The 23,259-nt window shown below is 49.6% G+C and overlaps 1 protein-coding gene across 3 annotated transcripts in view; it reads left to right on the forward strand.

The window, feature by feature from the left end:
- The first annotated feature begins 281 nt into the window (after positions 1 to 281).
- Positions 282 to 23,259, forward strand: part of LOC142714054 (oocyte zinc finger protein XlCOF8.4-like) — a 99,253-nt gene continuing 76,275 nt past the window's right edge. For all 3 annotated transcript variants that reach the window (XM_075848629.1, XM_075848631.1, XM_075848630.1), the window contains exons 1-2: positions 282 to 374; positions 538 to 649. The gene's annotated coding sequence lies outside the window, so the exon portion shown is untranslated. The remainder of the gene's footprint in view (positions 375 to 537; positions 650 to 23,259) is intronic.

The raw sequence follows: 23,259 nt of genomic DNA on the forward strand, positions 1-23,259 counted from the left end.
CGCCACTTTCATGTGTATCCGCGTCCACAGAAGGCAGATACAGGTAAATACTATGGCGGAGCAGGGAGCTGTTGGTGTCCCGCCGTTCGCTCTGGTAGTCCACAGTCTCCTTTAGGCCTGCGGCTTACAAGGTGCAGGGACCTCGACACCGGTAGTGAGGACCTCAACATTGTAATTCCGGCTCTGATCAGTAAACATAGAAGTGTAGAGAGAAGTGTCTGATATATAGACAGATATACAGTAGTCATGTATTCAGTCACTGTGTGTTTCCTACAGATGGATCCAGTAGTAGAAATCCACCAGAGAGATGTCCCAGTCCTCTGTATTCCCAGGACTGTCCAGAGGAAAATCACAATGTCCCAGAGAATCATCAGGTAGATGAAGCTGAGCCGTATACCAGATCTATATAGGGGGTGCGGAGCTTTTTGGTCCAGCGGTCATAGATGTGGACATAGATTTTGGTGGTTTCTTATGTTGATCTGTTAGATTCTTCGCACTCTGCTGTATTGTACTGAATTGTTACATATGTGAAATCAGGGGGAAGATCTGACTGATATTAAAGTGGAGGATGAAGAAGAAGAGCGGGTGAGGGGCGATCAACGGTGTAAGAGTGAAGTGGAGGAGGAAATTCCAGGAGGTGTTACCAGAGGTAAGTGATAATGAATTTAGAAAGTGAATTGGGAGGTTTGTTAAGGTGGGGTTCCTCCTTAGTTGTACATTACAGTAACACGTCAGACAATGTGTTATACATAGTGCAGGAGCTGAGGGAGCTGTGACTGCACATAGAAGTTCTCTACAAGGTGTTCTATGGATCCGGTCATGCACTAGGCTTAGTGTCAGATTTTGGAGGCACCAGCTGCGATTAACAGCCGGGATCTGAGGAAACTCCGTTTAACCACTTATAGGGCGTGTGTCATCAGAAAATGACCTATTGTTTAAAGTTTTTATGTTAAAAATATTTTTACGATTTCTTTTTTTTTAAAGTCATCTTTATTTAAAAATAATCCTAAAATCTTGCATTTTTCCCTCTGGCCACTGAGTCTTATAGTAGACTGATCCTTCCTGTTCTGTAGAGATCAATTCTCAGCATACATCTCATTAACATTACATGCAGGATTACACTGACAGGTAACACCTATATATAGATATCACATGATCAGGACTGGCCTTAGGTTGGATGGCGCCCTGTGCGGGACTCCCTGTTGCTGCCCCCTACACAAACCAAATATGAACCACATATATAGACACGCACATACTGGAACATATATACTGTGCATACATAGAGACAGATATTTAGACATACAGGCAATTATACATACACACATCTGGAATATATACATACAGGTAAATATGTAGACGTACAGACACACACACATACACAGACCGGAACATATACAAATACATAAAAGGCACAAAGATACAAGCACAAAGACACATTCACAAACAGACCCATATATACCCAGTACAGATAATGTAGCAGATTTCGCATGCAGTCCTATGTAACACAACAGATAATACAGTGATAACATCCACTACATTATCTGTACACACAGAGGCATATATATAAGGGGCAGCTGAGTATACAAGGGGAAGCAGGTTATATAAGGGTAAGCAGGTTATATAAGGGGAAGCAGGGTATATAGGGGCAGCAGAGTATATAAGGGGCAGCAGAGTATATAAGGGGCAGCAGGGTATATAGGGGGCTGCAGGGTATATAGGTGGCAGCACAGATATCTTCATTTTATCTGTTCTACTTTAATATTAAACACACACTTTTACAAAGAGACATAAACACATACAGGCGCACGCACACACATGCACACACACTGTAACATATACACATACTGTATACACACACACACACACATACATACACACACACACACACACACACACACACACACACACTGTAACATATACACATACTGTATACACACACACAGAGACACACACACACATGCACACACACTGTAACATATACACATACTGTATACACACACACACACACACACACACACACACACTGTAACATATACACACACACAGAGACACATAGATTCTCACCATCTCTCCTTGCTGACAGGATCACAGGTTTCTTGCAGGACAGGCTGTGGGCGGAGCTTCCTCCTTTTCTCTTGCTCCTCGGCTCTATTTACTCCATGTGTGTAACTAAGAGAAGAGCACAGAGTAGAGGCAGAGCCCAGTGGCGCCCCCTACATGCTTGGAGGGGGCAGCGCCCTGTGTGCTCGCGCACCCCTAAGATCGGCCCTGCACAGGATACACCATTCACAATAGACTGACACTTGCAGTTCTGTAGAGATCACTTCTCAGCAGTCATCACAGGCAGGATTACATAAAGAGGAAAACATTTTTAACCCCAATGTTGCCGTTATGTGCGGAAAATGAAGGGGGAAATTTTTAATGTGAGGCACAGAGTCTTATGAATTTTGAACCTCGACGTGCCTCATATTAGTAGTAATTAATCCCATCATGTACCTCACACATTAACTCATGTAAGGAGAAAGAGGCAGCACTCTAGGCTGCCTCTTTCTCCTTACATTTGTATACCATTGGGGATTTACAAGTCGGATCCCTGGAGGCCGGCACCCTTATGCCCTGGAGGTTTTTGTTCTACTGTGCTGCCCATACACCTTCTCTCGCACATTAACTCAATGTTGCCCATTATGACTGTGAGCTACATAATGGGATTAATTACTATTAATGGAGGTTCAAAATTCATAAGACCATGAGGCTCAAATCAGAAAGTGGAAGGACTTTTTATTTTTGTGCGTTTTTTTTAGTTATTATTATTGTTAGCAAAGTATCGTTTTGGTATTTCAAATTTCAATTCTACACGAAGTATCGGTATCGAAGTCCAAATTCTGGTATTGTGACAACCCTATTGTAGAAATCGCTTCTCAGCACTCGCCTCATTATCATCTCAGGCAGGATTACACTGACAGGTAACCCCTATATATAGATAACACAGGATCCACCATTTATAAGAGACTGATCCTTCCTGTTCTTTAGAGATCACTTCTCTGCAGTCATCTCAGTATCATCACAGGCAGGATTACACTGACAGATAACCCCTATATATAGATAACACAGGATCCACCATTTATAAGAGACTACTAGACCTCCATTCCATCCTCCATTGCCGTCTTGCTGTGCACCATGATAGCCTTTGAGAGAAGTGGTGTGTAATCTCCAGAAATATACACCCCCACACCGCGCAATCACCGGAAATATAAAACCCCTCACACCGCGCAATCACCGGAAATATAAAACCCCCCACACCGCGCAATCACCGGAAATATAAAACCCCTCACACCGCGCAATCACCGGAAATATAAAACCCCACACACCGCGCAATCACCGGAAATATAAACCCCCTCACACCGCGCAATCACCGGAAATATAAACCCCTCACACCGCGCAATCACCGGAAATATAAAACCCCCCACACCACGCAATCACCGGAAATATAAACCCCCCCCACACTGCGCAATCACCGGAAATATAAACCCCTCACACTGCGCAATCACTGGAAATATAAACCCCCCACACCGCGCAATCACCGGAAATATAAAACCCCTCACACCACACAATCACTGGAAATATAAACCCCCTCACACCGCGCAATCACCGGAAATATAAAACCCCTCACACCGCACAATCGCCGGAAATATAAAATCCCCACATCGCGCAATCACCTGAAATATAAAACCCCCCCACACCGCGCAATCGCCGGAAATATAAAACCCCCCACACCGCGCAATCGCCGGAAATATAAACCCCCCTCACACCGCGCAATCACCGGAAATATGAACCCCCTCACACCGCGCAATCACCGGAAATATAAAACCCCTCACACCACACAATCACTGGAAATATAAACCCCCTCACACCGCGCAATCACCGGAAATATAAAACCCCTCACACCGCGCAATCGCCGGAAATATAAACCCCCCACATCGCGCAATCACCTGAAATATAAAACCCCCCCACACCGCGCAATCGCCGGAAATATAAAACCCCCCACACCGCGCAATCGCCGGAAATATAAACCCCCCTCACACCGCGCAATCACCGGAAATATGAACCCCCTCACACCGCGCAATCACCGGAAATATAAAACCCCTCACACCGCGCAATCACCGGAAATATAAACCCCTCACACCGCGCAATCACCGGAAATATGAACCCCCTCACACCGCGCAATCACCGGAAATATAAAACCCCTCACACCGCGCAATCACCGGAAATATAAACCCCCTCACACCGCACAATCACCGGAAATATAAACCACCCACACCGCGCAATCACCGGAAATATAATCCCCCCACACCGCGCAATCACCGGAAATATAAACCCCCCCACACCGCGCAATCACCGGAAATATAAACCCCTCACACCGCGCAATCACCGGAAATATAAACCCCCTCGCACCGCGCAATCACCTGAGATTTAAAACCCCTCACACCGCGCAATCACCGGAAATATAAAACCCCTCACACCGCGCAATCACCGGAGATATAAAACCCCTCACACCGCGCAATCACCGGAAATATAAAACCCTTCACACCGCGCAATCACCGGAAATATAAAACCTCTCATACCGCGCAATCACCGGAAATATAAAACCCCCCACACCGCGCAATCACCGGAAATATAAACCCCTCACACCGCGCAGTCACCGGAAATATAACCCCCCCCGCACCGCGCAATCACCGGAAATATAACCCCCCCCCCCCACACCGCGCAATCACCGGAAATATAAACCCCTCACACCGCGCAATCACCGGAAATATGAACCCCCTCACACCGGATATATAAAACCCCTCACACCGCGCAATCACCGGAAATATAAAACCCCTCACACCGCGCAATCACCGGAAATATAAACCCCTCACACCGCGCAATCACCGGAAATATAAACCCCTCACACCGCGCAATCACCGGAAATATAAACCCCTCACACCGCGCAATCACCGGAAATATAAACCCCCCCCCACACCGCGCAATCACCAGAAATATAAACCCCTCACACCGCGCAATCACCGGAAATATAAAACCCCTCACACCGCGCAATCACCGGAAATATAAACCCCCTCACACCGCGCAATCACCGGAAATATAAACCCCTCACACCTCGCAATCACCGGAAATATAAACCCCTCACACCGCGCAATCACCGGAAATATAAAACCCCTCACACCGCGCAATCACCGGAAATATAAAACCCCCCCCACACCGCGCAATCACCGGAAATATAAAACCCCTCACACCGCGCAATCACCGGAAATATAAACCTCTCACACCGCGCAATCACCGGAAATATAAACCTCTCACACCGCGCAATCACCGGAAATATAATCCCCTCATACCGCGCAATCACCGGAAATATAAAATCTCTCACACCGCGCAATCACCGGAAATATAAAACCCCCCACACCGCGCAATCACCGGAAATATAAAACCCCTCACACCGCGCAATCACGGGAAATATAAAACCTCTCACACCGCGCAATCACGGGAAATATAAACCCCTCACACCGCGCAATCTTCGGAAATATAACCCCCCCCCACACCGCGCAATCACCGGAAATATAACCCCCCCCCACACACCGCGCAATCACCGGAAATATAAACCCCTCACACCGCGCAATCACCGGAAATATGAACCCCCTCACACCGGAAATATAAGACCCCTCACACCGCGCAATCACCGGAAATATAAAACCCTTCACACCGCGCAATCACCGGAAATATAAAACCTCTCATACCGCGCAATCACCGGAAATATAAAACCCCCCACACCGCGCAATCACCGGAAATATAAACCCCTCACACCGCGCAGTCACCGGAAATATAACCCCCCCCCACACCGCGCAATCACCGGAAATATAACCCCCCCCCCCACACCGCGCAATCACCGGAAATATTAACCCCTCACACCGCGCAATCACCGGAAATATGAACCCCCTCACACCGGATATATAAAACCCCTCACACCGCGCAATCACCGGAAATATAAAACCCCTCACACCGCGCAATCACCGGAAATATAAAACCCCTCACACCGCGCAATCACCGGAAATATAAACCCCTCACACCGCGCAATCACCGGAAATATAAACCCCTCACACCGCGCAATCACCGGAAATATAAACCCCTCACACCGCGCAATCACCGGAAATATAAACCCCCCCCACACCGCGTAATCACCAGAAATATAAACCCCTCACACCGCGCAATCACCGGAAATATAAAACCCCTCACACCGCGCAATCACCAGAAATATAAACCCCCTCACACCGCGCAATCACCGGAAATATAAACCCCTCACACCTCGCAATCACCGGAAATATAAACCCCTCACACCGCGCAATCACCGGAAATATAAAACCCCTCACACCGCGCAATCACCGGAAATATAAAACCCCCCCACACCGCGCAATCACCGGAAATATAAAACCCCTCACACCGCGCAATCACCGGAAATATAAACCTCTCACACCGCGCAATCACCGGAAATATAAACCTCTCACACCGCGCAATCACCGGAAATATAATCCCCTCATACCGCGCAATCACCGGAAATATAAAATCTCTCACACCGCGCAATCACCGGAAATATAAAACCCCCCACACCGCACAATCACCGGAAATATAAAACCCCTCACACCGCGCAATCACGGGAAATATAAAACCTCTCACACCGCGCAATCACGGGAAATATAAACCCCTCACACCGCGCAATCTTCGGAAATATAACCCCCCCCACACCGCGCAATCACCGGAAATATAACCCCCCCCACACCGCGCAATCACCGGAAATATAAACCCCTCACACCGCGCAATCACCGGAAATATGAACCCCCTCACACCGGAAATATAAAACCCCTCACACCGCGCAATCACCGGAAATATAAAACCCCTCGCACCGCGCAATCACCGGAAATATAAAACCCCTCACACCGCGCAATCACCGGAAATATAAACCCCCTCACACCGGAAATATAAAACCCCTCACACCGCGCAATCACCGGAAATATAAAACCCCTGACACCGCTCAATCACCGGAAATATAAAACCCCTCACACTACGCAATCACCGGAAATATAAACCCCCTCACACCGGAAATATAAAACCCCTCACACCGCGCAATCACCGGAAATATAAAACCCCTGACACCGCGCAATCACCGGAAATATAAAACCCCTCACACCGCGCAATCACCAAAAATATAAACCCCCTCACACCGCGCAATCACCGGAAATATAAACCCCTCAAACCGCGCAATCACCAGAAATCTAAAACCCCTCACACCGCGCAATCACCCGAAATATAAACCCCCTCACACTGCGCAATCACCGGAAATATAAAACCCCTCACACCGCGCAATCACCGGAAATATAAACCCCTCACACCGCGCAATCACCGGAAATATAAACCCCCTCACACCAGAAATATAAAACCCCTAACACCGCTTAATCAGCGGAAATATAAAACCCCTCACACCGCGCAATCACCGGAAATATAAAACCCCTCACACCGCGCAATCACAGGAAATATAAACCCCTCACACCTCGCAATTACTGGAAATATAAGCCCCCCACACCGCACAATCACCGGAAATATAAAACATTACACACCGCGCAATCACCGGAAATATAAACCCCTCACACCGCGCAATCACCGGAAATATAAAACCCCCCACACCGCGCAATCACCGGAAATATAAAACCCCTCACACCGCGAAATCAGCGGAAATATAAACCCCCCGCCCCACACCGCGCAATCACCGGAAATATGAACCCCCCACACCACGCAATCACCGGAAATATAAAACCCCTCACACCGCGCAATCACCGGAAATACAAACCCCTCACACCGCGCAATCACCGGAAATATAAACCCCCTCACACCGGAAATATAAACCCCTTACACCGCGCAATCACCGGAAATATAAAACCCTCACACCGCGCAATCACCGGAAATATAAAACCCCACACACCGCGCAATCACCGGAAATATAAACCCCCTCACACCACGCAATCACCGGAAATATAATCCCCCACACCGCGCAATCACCGGAAATATAAACCCCTCACACCGCGCAATCACCGGAAATATAAACCCCCCACACCGCGCAATCACCGGAAATATAAACCCCTCACACCGCGCAATCTCCGGAAATATAAAACCCCCCCCACACCGCGCAATCACCGGAAATATAAACCCCTCACACCGCGCAATCACCGGAAATATAAACCCCCTCACACCGCGCAATCACCGGAAATATAAACCCCTCACACCTCGCAATCACCGGAAATATAAACCCCTCACACCGCGCAATCACCGGAAATATAAAACCCCTCACACCGCGCAATCACCGGAAATATAAAACCCCCCCACACCGCGCAATCACCGGAAATATAAAACCCCTCACACCGCGCAATCACTGGAAATATAAACCCCTCACACCGCGCAATCACCGGAAATATAAACCTCTCACACCGCGCAATCACCGGAAATATAATCCCCTCATACCGCGCAATCACCGGAAATATAAAACCCCTCACACCGCGCAATCACCGGAAATATAAAACCCCTCACACCGTGCAATCACCGGAAATATAACCCCCCCACACCGCGCAATCACCGGAAATATAAACCCCTCACACCGCGCAATCACCGGAAATATAAACCCCTCACACCGCGCAATCACCGGAAATATAAACCCCTCACACCGCGCAATCACCGGAAATATAAAACCTCTCACACCGCGCAATCACCGGAAATATAAAACCCCCCACACCGCGCAATCACCGGAAATATAAAACCCCTCACACCGCGCAATCACGGGAAATATAAAACCTCTCACACCGCGCAATCACGGAAAATATAAACCCCTCACACCGCGCAATCTTCGGAAATATAACCCCCCCCACACCGCGCAATCACCGGAAATATAACCCCCCCCCACACTGCGCAATCACCGGAAATATAAACCCCTCACACCGCGCAATCACCGGAAATATGAACCCCCTCACACCGGAAATATAAAACCCCTCACACCGCGCAATCACCGGAAATATAAAACCCCTCACACCGCGCAATCACCGGAAATATAAAACCCCTCACACCGCGCAATCACCGGGAATATAAACCCCTCACACCGCGCAATCACCGGAAATATAAACCCCCTCACACCGGAAATATAAAACCCCTCACACCGCGCAATCACCGGAAATATAAAACCCCTGACACCGCGCAATCACCAAAAATATAAACCCCCTCACACCGTGCAATCACCGGAAATATAAAACCCCTCACACCGCGCAATCACCGGAAATAAAAAACACCTCACACCGCGCAATCACCGGAAATATAAAACCCCTCACACCGCGCAATCACCGGAAAAATAAACCCCTTAAACCGCGCAATCACAGGAATTATAACCCCTCACACCTCGCAATTACCGGAAATATAAGCCCCCCACACCGCACAATCACCGGAAATATAAAACATTACACACCGCGCAATCACCGGAAATATAAACCCCTCACACCGCGCAATCACCGGAAATATAAAACCCCCCACACCGCGCAATCACCGGAAATATAAAACCCCTCACACCGCGCAATCACCGGAAATATGAACCCCCCACACCGCGCAATCACCGGAAATATAAAACCCCTCACACCGCGCAATCGCCGGAAATACAAACCCCTCACACCGCGCAATCACCGGAAATATAAACCCCCTCACACCGGAAATATAAACCCCTCACACCGCGCAATCACCGGAAATATAAAACCCTCACACCGCGCAATCACCGGAAATATAAAACCCCACACACCGCGCAATCACCGGAAATATAAACCCCCTCACACCACGCAATCACCGGAAATATAATCCCACACACCGCGCAATCACCGTAAATATAAACCCCCCACACCGCGCAATCACCGTAAATATAAACCCCTCACACCGCGCAATCACCGGAAATATAAACCCCCTCACACCGCGCAATCACCGGAAATATAAACCCCTCACACCGCGCAATCACCGGAAATATAAACCCCCCACACCGCGCAATCACCGGAAATATAAACCCCTCACACCGCGCAATCACCGGAAATATAAAACCCCCCACACCGCGCAATCACCGGAAATATAAACCCCTCCACACCGCGCAATCACCGGAAATATAAACCCCCTCACACCGCGCAATCACCGGAAATATAAACCCCTCACACCTCGCAATCACCGGAAATATAAACCCCTCACACCTCGCAATCACCGGGAAATATAAACCCCTCACACCGCGCAATCACCGGAAATATAAAACCCCTCACACCGCGCAATCACCGGAAATATAAAACCCCCCCACACCGCGCAATCACCGGAAATATAAAACCCCTCACACCGCGCAATCACTGGAAATATAAACCCCTCACACCGCGCAATCACTGGAAATATAAACCCCTCACACCGCACAATCACCGGAAATATAAACCTCTCACACCGCGCAATCACCGGAAATATAATCCCCTCATACCGCGCAATCACCGGAAATATAAAACCCCTCACACCGCGCAATCACCGGAAATATAAAACCCCTCACACCGCGCAATCACCGAAAATATAAAACCCCTCACACCGCGCAATCACCGGAAATATAACCCCCCCACACCGCGCAATCACCGTAAATATAAACCCCTCACACCGCGCAATCACCGGAAATATAAACCCCTCACACCGCGCAATCACCGGAAATATAAACCCCTCACACCGCGCAATCACCGGAAATATAAAACCCCACACACCGCGCAATCACCGGAAATATAAAACCCCTCACACCGCGCAATCACGGGAAATATAAAACCTCTCACACCGCGCAATCACGGGAAATATAAACCCCTCACACCGCGCAATCTTCGGAAATATAACCCCCCCCACACCGCGCAATCACCGGAAATATAACCCCCCCCACACCGCGCAATCACCGGAAATATAAACCCCTCACACCGCGCAATCACCGGAAATATGAACCCCCTCACACCGGAAATATAAAAACCCCTCACACCGCGCAATCACCGGAAATATAAAACCCCTCACACCGCGCAATCACCGGAAATATAAAACCCCTCACACCGCGCAATCACCGGGAATATAAACCCCCTCACACCGCGCAATCACCGGAAATATAACCCCCTCACACCGGAAATATAAAACCCCTCACACCGCGCAATCACCGGAAATATAAAACCCCTGACACCGCGCAATCACCGGAAATATAAAACCCCTCACACCGCGCAATCACCGGAAATATAAAACCCCTCACACCGCGCAATCACCAAAAATATAAACCCCCTCACACCGCGCAATCACCGGAAATACAAACCCCTCACACCGCGCAATCACCGGAAATATAAACCCCCTCACACCGGAAATATAAACCCCTTACACCGCGCAATCACCGGAAATATAAAACCCTCACACCGCGCAATCACCGGAAATATAAAACCCCACACACCGCGCAATCACCGGAAATATAAACCCCCTCACACCACGCAATCACCGGAAATATAATCCCCCACACCGCGCAATCACCGGAAATATAACCCCTCACACCGCGCAATCACCGGAAATATAAACCCCCCACACCGCGCAATCACCGGAAATATAAACCCCTCACACCGCGCAATCACCGGAAATATAAACCCCCCCACACCACGCAATCACCGGAAATATAAACCCCTCACACCGCGCAATCACCGGAAATATAAACCCCCTCACACCGCGCAATCACCGGAAATATAAACCCCTCACACCTCGCAATCACCGGAAATATAAACCCCTCACACCGCGCAATCACCGAAATATAAACCCCTCACACCGCGCAATCACCGGAAATATAAACCCCTCACACCGCGCAATCACCGGAAATATAAAACCCCACACACCGCGCAATCACCGGAAATATAAAACCCCCCACACCGCGCAATCACCGGAAATATAAACCCCTCACACCGCGCAATCACGGGAAATATAAAACCTCTCACACGCGCAATCACGGGAAATATAAACCCCTCACACCGCGCAATCTTCGGAAATATAACCCCCCCCACACCGCGCAATCACCGGAAATATAAACCCCTCACAACGCGCAATCACCGGAAATATGAACCCCCTCACACCGGAAATATAAAACCCCTCACACCGCGCAATCACCGGAAATATAAAACCCCTCACACCGCGCAATCACCGGAAATATAAAACCCCTCACACCGCGCAATCACCGGGAATATAAACCCCTCACACCGCGCAATCACCGGAAATATAAACCCCCTCACACCGGAAATATAAAACCCCTCACACCGCGCAATCACCGGAAATATAAAACCCCTGACACCGCGCAATCACCGGAAATATAAAACCCCTCACACCGCGCAATCACCGGAAATATAAAACCCCTCACACCGCGCAATCACCAAAAATATAAACCCCCTCACACCGCGCAATCACCGGAAATATAAACCCCTCACACCGCGCAATCACCGGAAATAAAAAACACCTCACACCGCGCAATCACCGGAAATATAAAACCCCTCACACCGCGCAATCACCGGAAAAATAAAACCCCTCACACCGCGCAATCACCGGAAATATAAAACCCCTCACACCGCGCAATCACAGGAAATATAAACCCCTCACACCTCGCAATTACCGGAAATATAAGCCCCCCACACCGCACAATCACCGGAAATATAAAACATTACACACCGCGCAATCACCGGAAATATAAACCCCTCACACCGCGCAATCACCGGAAATATAAAACCCCCACACCGCGCAATCACCGGAAATATAAAACCCCTCACACCGCGAAATCAGCGGAAATATAAACCCCCCGCCCCACACCGCGCAATCACCGGAAATATGAACCCCCCACACCGCGCAATCACCGGAAATATAAAACCCCTCACACCAGCCCAATCACCGGAAATACAAACCCCTCACACCGCGCAATCACCGGAATATAAACCCCCTCACACCGGAAATATAAACCCCTTACACCGCGCAATCACCGGAAATATAAAACCCTCACACCGCGCAATCACCGGAAATATAAAACCCCACACATCGCGCAATCACCGGAAATATAAACCCCCTCACACCACGCAATCACCGGAAATATAATCCCCACACCGCGCAATCACCGGAAATATAAACCCCTCACACCGCGCAATCACCGGAAATATAAACCCCCCACACCGCGCAATCACCGGAAATATAAACCCCTCACACCGCGCAATCACCGGAAATATAAACCCCCCCCCACACCGCGCAATCACCGGAAATATAAACCCCTCACACCGCGCAATCACCGGAAATATAAACCCCCTCACACCGCGCAATCACCGGAAATATAAACCCCTCACACCTCGCAATCACCGGAAATATAAACCCCTCACACCACGCAATCACCGGAAATATAAAACCCCTCACACCGCGCAATCACCGGAAATATAAAACCCCCCCACACCGCGCAATCACCGGAAATATAAAACCCCTCACACCGCGCAATCACTGGAAATATAAACCCCTCACACCGCGCAATCACCGGAAATATAAACCTCTCACACCGCGCAATCACCGGAAATATAATCCCCTCATACCGCGCAATCACCGGAAATATAAAACCCCTCACACCGCGCAATCACCGGAAATATAAAACCCCTCACACCGCGCAATCACCGGAAATATAACCCCCCCACACCGCGCAATCACCGGAAATATAAATCCCTCACACCGCGCAATCACCGGAAATATAAACCCCTCACACCGCGCAATCACCGGAAATATAAACCCCTCACACCGCGCAATCACCGGAAATATAAAACCTCTCACACCGCGCAATCACCGGAAATATAAAACCCCCCCACACCGCGCAATCACCGGAAATATAAAACCCCTCACACCGCGCAATCACGGGAAATATAAAACCTCTCACACCGCGCAATCACGGAAATATAAACCCCTCACACCGCGCAATCTTCGGAAATATAACCCCCCCCCCACACCGCGCAATCACCGGAAATATAACCCCCCCCCACACCGCGCAATCACCGGAATATAAACCCCTCACACCGCGCAATCACCGGAAATATGAACCCCCTCACACCGGAAATATAAAACCCCTCACACCGCGCAATCACCGGAAATATAAATCCCCTCACACCGCGCAATCACCGGAAATATAAACCCCTCACACCGCGCAATCACCGGGAATATAAACCCCTCACACCGCGCAATCACCGGAAATATAAACCCCCTCACACCGGAAATATAAAACCCCTCACACCGCGCAATCACCGGAAATATAAAACCCCTGACACCGCGCAATCACCAAAAATATAAACCCCCTCACACCGTGAAATCACCGGAAATATAAAACCCCTCACACCGCGCAATCACCGGAAATAAAAAACACCTCACACCGCGCAATCACCGGAAATATAAAACCCCTCACACCGCGCAATCACCGGAAAAATAAACCCCTCACACCGCGCAATCACCGGAATATAAAACCCCTCACACCGCGCAATCACCGGAAATATAAACCCCTCACACCGCGCAATCACCGGAAATATAAACCCCTCACACCGCGCAATCACAGGAAATATAAACCCCTCACACCTCGCAATTACCGGAAATATAAGCCCCCCACACCGCACAATCACCGGAAATATAAAACATTACACACCGCGCAATCACCGGAAATATAAACCCCTCACACCGCGCAATCACCGGAAATATAAAACCCCCCACACCGCGCAATCACCGGAAATATAAAACCCCTCACACCGCGAAATCAGCGGAAATATAAACCCCCCGCACCACACCGCGCAATCACCGGAAATATGAACCCCCCACACCGCGCAATCACCGGAAATATAAAACCCCTCACACCGCGCAATCGCCGGAAATACAAACCCCTCACACCGCGCAATCACCGGAAATATAAACCCCCTCACACCGGAAATATAAACCCCTCACACCGCGCAATCACCGGAAATATAAAACCCTCACACCGCGCAATCACCGGAAATATAAAACCCCACACACCGCGCAATCACCGGAAATATAAACCCCCCTCACACCACGCAATCACCGGAAATATAATCCCCCACACAGCGCAATCACCGGAAATATAAACCCCTCACACCGCGCAATCACCGGAAATATAAACCCCCCACACCGCGCAATCACCGGAAATATAAAAACCCTCACACCGCGAAATCACCGGAAATATAAACCCCTCACACCGCGCAATCACCGGAAATATAAACCCCTCACACCGCTCAATCACCGGAAATATAAAACCCCCCACACCGCGCAATCACCGGAAATATAAACCCTCACACCGCGCAATCACCGGAAATATAAACCCCCTCACACCGCGCAATCACCGGAAATATAAACCCCTCACACCTCGCAATCACCGGAAATATAAACCCCTCACACCGCGCAATCACCGGAAATATAAACCCCTCACACCGCGCAATCACCGGAAATATAAAACCCCTCTCACCGCGCAATCACCGGAAATATAAAACCCCCCACACCGCGCAATCACCGGAAATATAAAACCCCTCACACCGCGCAATCACTGGAAATATAAACCCCTCACACCGCACAATCACCGGAAATATAAACCTCTCACACCGCGCAATCACCGGAAATATAAACCCCCCACACCGTGCAATCACCGGAAATATAAAACTCCTCACAGCGCGCAATCACCGGAAATATAAAACCCCTCACACCGCGCAATCACCGGAAATATAATCCCCTCATACCGCGCAATCACCGGAAATATAAAACCCCTCACACCGCGCAATCACCGGAAATATAAAACCCCTCACACCGCGCAATCACCGAAAATATAAAACCCCTCACACCGCGCAATCACCGGAAATATAACCCCCCCACACCGCGCAATCACCGGAAATATAAACCCCTCACACCGCGCAATCACCGGAAAAATAAACCCCTCACACCGCGCAATCACCGGAAATATAAACCCCTCACACCGCGCAATCACCGGAAATATAAAACCCCACACACCGCGCAATCACCGGAAATATAAAACCCCCCACACCGCGCAATCACCGGAAATATAAAACCCCTCACACCGCGCAATCACGGGAAATATAAAACCTCTCACACCGCGCAATCACGGGAAATATAAACCCCTCACACCGCGCAATCTTCGGAAATATAACCCCCCCCCCACACCGCGCAATCACCGGAAATATAACCCCCCCCCCACACCGCGCAATCACCGGAAATATAAAACCCCTCACACCGCGCAATCACCGGAAATATAAAACCCCTCACACCGCGCAATCACCGGGAATATAAACCCCTCACACCGCGCAATCACCGGAAATATAAACCCCCTCACACCGGAAATATAAAACCCCTCACACCGCGCAATCACCGGAAATATAAAACCCCTGACACCGCGCAATCACCGGAAATATAAAACCCCTCACACCGCGCAATCACCGGAAATATAAAACCCCTCACACCGCGCAATCACCAAAAATATAAACCCCCTCACACCGCGCAATCACCGGAAATATAAACCCCTCACACCGCGCAATCACCGGAAATAAAAAACACCTCACACCGCGCAATCACCGGAAATATAAAACCCCTCACACCGCGCAATCACCGGAAAAATAAACCCCTCACACCGCGCAATCACTGGAAATATAAAACCCCTCACACCGCGCAATCACAGGAAATATAAACCCCTCACACCTCGCAATTACCGGAAATATAAGCCCCCCACACCGCACAATCACCGGAAATATAAACCCCTCACACCTCGCAATCACCGGAAATATAAACCCCTCACACCGCGCAATCACCGGAAATATAAACCCTCACACCGCGCAATCACCGGAAATATAAAACCCCTCTCACCGCGCAATCACCGGAAATATAAAACCCCCCACACCGCGCAATCACCGGAAATATAAAACCCCTCACACTGCGCAATCACTGGAAATATAAACCCCTCACACCGCACAATCACTGGAAATATAAACCTCTCACACCGCGCAATCACCGGAAATATAAACCCCCCACACCGCGCAATCACCGGAAATATAAAACTCCTCACAGCGCGCAATCACCGGAAATATAAAACCCCTCACACCGCGCAATCACCGGAAATATAATCCCCTCATACCGCGCAATCACCGGAAATATAAAACCCCTCACACCGCGCAATCACCGGAAATATAAAACCCCTCACACCGCGCAATCACCGAAAATATAAAACCCCTCACACCGCGCAATCACCGGAAATATAACCCCCCCACACCGCGCAATCACCGGAAATATAAACCCCTCACACCGCGCAATCACCGGAAAAATAAACCCCTCACACCGCGCAATCACCGGAAATATAAACCCCTCACACCGCGCAATCACCGGAAATATAAAACCCCACACACCGCGCAATCACCGGAAATATAAAACCCCCACACCGCGCAATCACCGGAAATATAAAACCCCTCACACCGCGCAATCACGGGAAATATAAAACCTCTCACACCGCGCAATCACGGGAAATATAAACCCCTCACACCGCGCAATCTTCGGAAATATAACCCCCCCCACACCGCGCAATCACCGGAAATATAACCCCCCCCCCACACCGCGCAATCACCGGAAATATAAAACCCCTCACACCGCGCAATCACCGGAAATATAAAACCCCTCACACCGCGCAATCACCGGGAATATAAACCCCTCACACCGCGCAATCACCGGAAATATAAACCCCCTCACACCGGAAATATAAAACCCCTCACACCGCGCAATCACCGGAAATATAAAACCCCTGACACCGCGCAATCACCGGAAATATAAAACCCCTCACACCGCGCAATCACCGGAAATATAAAACCCCTCACACCGCGCAATCACCAAAAATATAAACCCCCTCACACCGCGCAATCACCGAAATATAAACCCCTCACACCGCGCAATCACCGGAAATAAAAAACACCTCACACCGCGCAATCACCGGAAATATAAAACCCTTCACACCGCGCAATCACCGGAAAAATAAACCCCTCACACCGCGCAATCACCGGAAATATAAAACCCCTCACACCGCGCAATCACAGGAAATATAAACCCCTCACACCTCGCAATTACCGGAAATATAAGCCCCCCACACCGCACAATCACAACCGGAAATATAAAACATTACACACCGCGCAATCACCGGAAATATAAACCACTCACACCGCGCAATCACCGGAAATATAAACCCCCCACACCGCGCAATCACCGGAAATATAAAAGCCCTCACACCGCGAAATCAGCGGAAATATAAACCCCCCGCCCCACACCGCGCAATCACCGGAAATATGAACCCCCCACACCGCGCAATCACCGGAAATATAAAACCCCTCACACCGCGCAATCACCGGAAATACAAACCCCTCACACCGCGCAATCACCGGAAATATGAACCCCCTCACACCGTAAATATAAACCCCTTACACCGCGCAATCACCGGAAATATAAAACCCTCACACCGCGCAATCACCGGAAATATAAAACCCCACACACCGCGCAATCACCGGAAATATAAACCCCTCACACCACGCAATCACCGGAAATATAATCCCCCACACCGCGCAATCACCGGAAATATAAACCCCTCACACCGCGCAATCACCGGAAATATAAAACCCTCACACCGCGCAATCACCGGAAATATAAACACCGCGCAATCACCGGAAATATAAACCCCTCACACCGCGCAATCACCCGAAATATAAACCCCCTCACACTGCGCAATCACCGGAAATATAAAACCCCTCACACCGCGCAATCACCAGAAATACAAACCCCTCACACCGCGCAATCACCGGAAATATAAACCCCCTCACACCGCGCAATCACCGGAAATATAAACCCCTCACACCACGCAATCACCGGAAATATAAACCCCTCACACCGCACAATCACCGGAAATATAAAACCCCTCACACCGCGCAATCACCGGAAATATAAAACCCCCCCACACCGCGCAATCACCGGAAATATAAAACCCCTCACACCGCGCAATCACCGGAAATATAAACCCCTCACACCGCACAATCACCGGAAATATAAACCTCTCATACCGCGCAATCACCGGAAATATAAAACCCCTCACACCGCGCAATCACCGGAAATATAAAACCTCTCACACCACGCAATCACCGGAAATATAAAACCCCCCACACCGCGCAATCACCGGAAATATAAAACCCCTCACACCGCGCAATCACGGGAAATATAAAACCTCTCACACCGCGCAATCACGGGAAATATAAACCCCTCACACCGCGCAATCTTCGGAAATATAACCCTCCACACACCGCGCAATCACCGGAAATATAACCCCCCCCCACACCGCGCAATCACCGGAAATATAAACCCCTCATACCGCGCAATCACCGGAAATATGAACCCCCTCACACCGGAAATATAAAACCCCTCACACCGCGCAATCACCGGAAATATAAAACCCCTCACACCGCGCAATCACCGGAAATATAAAACCCCTCACACCGCGCAATCACCGGGAATATAAACCCCTCACACCGCGCAATCACCGGAAATATAAACCCCCTCACACCGGAAATATAAAACCCCTCACACCGCGCAATCACCGGAAATATAAAACCCCTGACACCGCGCAATCACCGGAAATATAAAACCCCTCACACCGCGCAATCACCGGAAATATAAAACCCCTCACACCGCGCAATCACCAAAAATATAAACCCCCTCACACCGCGCAATCACCGGAAATATAAACCCCTCACACCGCGCAATCACCGGAAATCTAAAACCCCTCACACCGCGCAATCACCCGAAATATAAACCCCCTCACACTGCGCAATCACCGGAAATATAAAACCCCTCACACCGCGCAATCACCGGAAATACAAACCCCCCACACCGCGCAATCACCGGAAATATAAACCCCTCACACCGCGCAATCACCGGAAATATAAAACCCTCACACCGCGCAATCACCGGAAATATAAACACCGCGCAATCACCGGAAATATAAACCCCTCACACCGCGCAATTACCGGAAATATAAAACCCCCCCACACCGCGCAATCACCGGAAATATAAACCCCTCACACCGCGCAATCACCGGAAATATAAACCCCCTCACACCGCGCAATCACCGGAAATATAAACCCCTCACACCACGCAATCACCGGAAATATAAACCCCTCACACCGCGCAATCACCGGAAATATAAAACCCCTCACACCGCGCAATCACCGGAAATATAAAACCCCCCCACACCGCGCAATCACCGGAAATATAAAACCCCTCACACCGCGCAATCACCGGAAATATAAACCCCTCACACCGCACAATCACCGGAAATATAAACCTCTCATACCGCGCAATCACCGGAAATATAAAACCCCTCACACCGCGCAATCACCGGAAATATAAAACCTCTCACACCACGCAATCACCGGAAATATAAAACCCCCCACACCGCGCAATCACCGGAAATATAAAACCCCTCACACCGCGCAATCACGGGAAATATAAAACCTCTCACAATGCGCAATCACGGGAAATATAAACCCCTCACACAGCGCAATCTTCGGAAATATAACCCTCCACACACCGCGCAATCACCGGAAATATAACCCCCCCCCCCACACCGCGCAATCACCGGAAATATAAACCCCTCACACCGCGCAATCACCGGAAATATGAACCCCCTCACACCGGAAATATAAAACCCCTCACACCGCTCAATCACCGGAAATATAAAACCCCTCACACCGCGCAATCACCGGAAATATAAACCCCTCACACCGCGCAATCACCGGAAATAAAAAACACCTCACACCGCGCAATCACCGGAAATATAAAACCCCTCACACCGCGCAATCACCGGAAAAATAAACCCCTCACACCGCGCAATCACCGGAAATATAAAACCCCTCACACCGCGCAATCACAGGAAATATAAACCCCTCACACCTCGCAATTACCGGAAATATAAGCCCCCCACACCGCACAATCACCGGAAATATAAAACATTACACACCGCGCAATCACCGGAAATATAAACCACTCACACCGCGCAATCACCGGAAATATAAAACCCCCCACACCGCGCAATCACCGGAAATATAAAAGCCCTCACACCGCGAAATCAGCGGAAATATAAACCCCCCGCCACACACCGCGCAATCACCGGAAATATGAACCCCCCACACCGCGCAATCACCGGAAATATAAAACCCCTCACACCGCGCAATCACCGGAAATACAAACCCCTCACACCGCGCAATCACCGGAAATATGAACCCCCTCACACCGTAAATATAAACCGCTTACACCGCGCAATCACCGGAAATATAAAACCCTCACACCGCGCAATCACCGGAAATATAAAACCCCACACACCGCGCAATCACCGGAAATATAAACCCCTCACACCACGCAATCACCGGAAATATAATCCCCCACACCGCGCAATCACCGGAAATATAAACCCCTCACACCGCGCAATCACCGGAAATATAAAACCCTCACACCGCGCAATCACCGGAAATATAAACACCGCGCAATCACCGGAAATATAAACCCCTCACACCGCGCAATCACCCGAAATATAAACCCCCTCACACTGCGCAATCACCGGAAATACAAACCCCCCACACCGCGCAATCACCGGAAATATAAACCCCTCACACCGCGCAATCACCGGAAATATAAAACCCTCACACCGCGCAATCACCGGAAATATAAACACCGCGCAATCACCGGAAATATAAACCCCTCACACCGCGCAATTACCGGAAATATAAAACCCCCCCACACCGCGCAATCACCGGAAATATAAACCCCTCACACCGCGCAATCACCGGAAATATAAACCCCCTCACACCGCGCAATCACCGGAAATATAAACCCCTCACACCACGCAATCACCGGAAATATAAACCCCTCACACCGCGCAATCACCGGAAATATAAAACCCCTCACACCGCGCAATCACCGGAAATATAAAACCCCCCCACACCGCGCAATCACCGGAAATATAAAACCCCTCACACCGCGCAATCACCGGAAATATAAACCCCTCACACCGCACAATCACCGGAAATATAAACCTCTCATACCGCGCAATCACCGGAAATATAAAACCCCTCACACCGCGCAATCACCGGAAATATAAAACCTCTCACACCACGCAATCACCGGAAATATAAAACCCCCCACACCGCGCAATAACCGGAAATATAAAACCCCTCACACCGCACAATCACGGGAAATATAAAACCTCTCACAATGCGCAATCACGGGAAATATAAACCCCTCACACAGCGCAATCTTCGGAAATATAACCCTCCACACACCGCGCAATCACCGGAAATATAACCCCCCCCCCCCACACCGCGCAATCACCGGAAATATAAACCCCTCACACCGCGCAATCACCGGAAATATGAACCCCCTCACACCGGAAATATAAAACCCCTCACACCGCGCAATCACCGGAAATATAAAACCCCTCACACCGCGCAATTACCGGAAATATAAAACCCCTCACACCGCGCTATCACCGGGAATATAAACCCCTCACACCGCGCAATCACCGGAAATATAAACCCCCTCACACCGGAAATATAAAACCCCTGACACCGCGCAATCACCGGAAATATAAAACCCCTGACACCGCGCAATCACCGGAAATATAAAACCCCTCACACCGCGCAATCACCGGAAATATAAACCCCTCACACCGCGCAATCACCGGAAATCTAAAACCCCTCACACCGCGCAATCACCCGAAATATAAACCCCCTCACACTGCGCAATCACCGGAAATATAAAACCCCTCACACCGCGCAATCACCCGAAATATAAACCCCTCACACCGCGCAATCACCGGAAATATAAACCCCCTCACACCAGAAATATAAAACCCCTAACACCGCTTAATCAGCGGAAATATAAAACCCCTCACACCGTGCAATCACCGGAAATATAAAACCCCTCACACCGCGCAATCACCGGAAATAAAAAACACCTCACACCGCGCAATCACCAGAAATATAAAACCCCTCACACCGCGCAATCACAGGAAATATAAACCCCTCACAC

Source organism: Rhinoderma darwinii, unplaced genomic scaffold, assembly GCF_050947455.1.
Source record: "Rhinoderma darwinii isolate aRhiDar2 unplaced genomic scaffold, aRhiDar2.hap1 Scaffold_439, whole genome shotgun sequence".
NCBI lineage: Eukaryota > Metazoa > Chordata > Amphibia > Anura > Rhinodermatidae > Rhinoderma > Rhinoderma darwinii.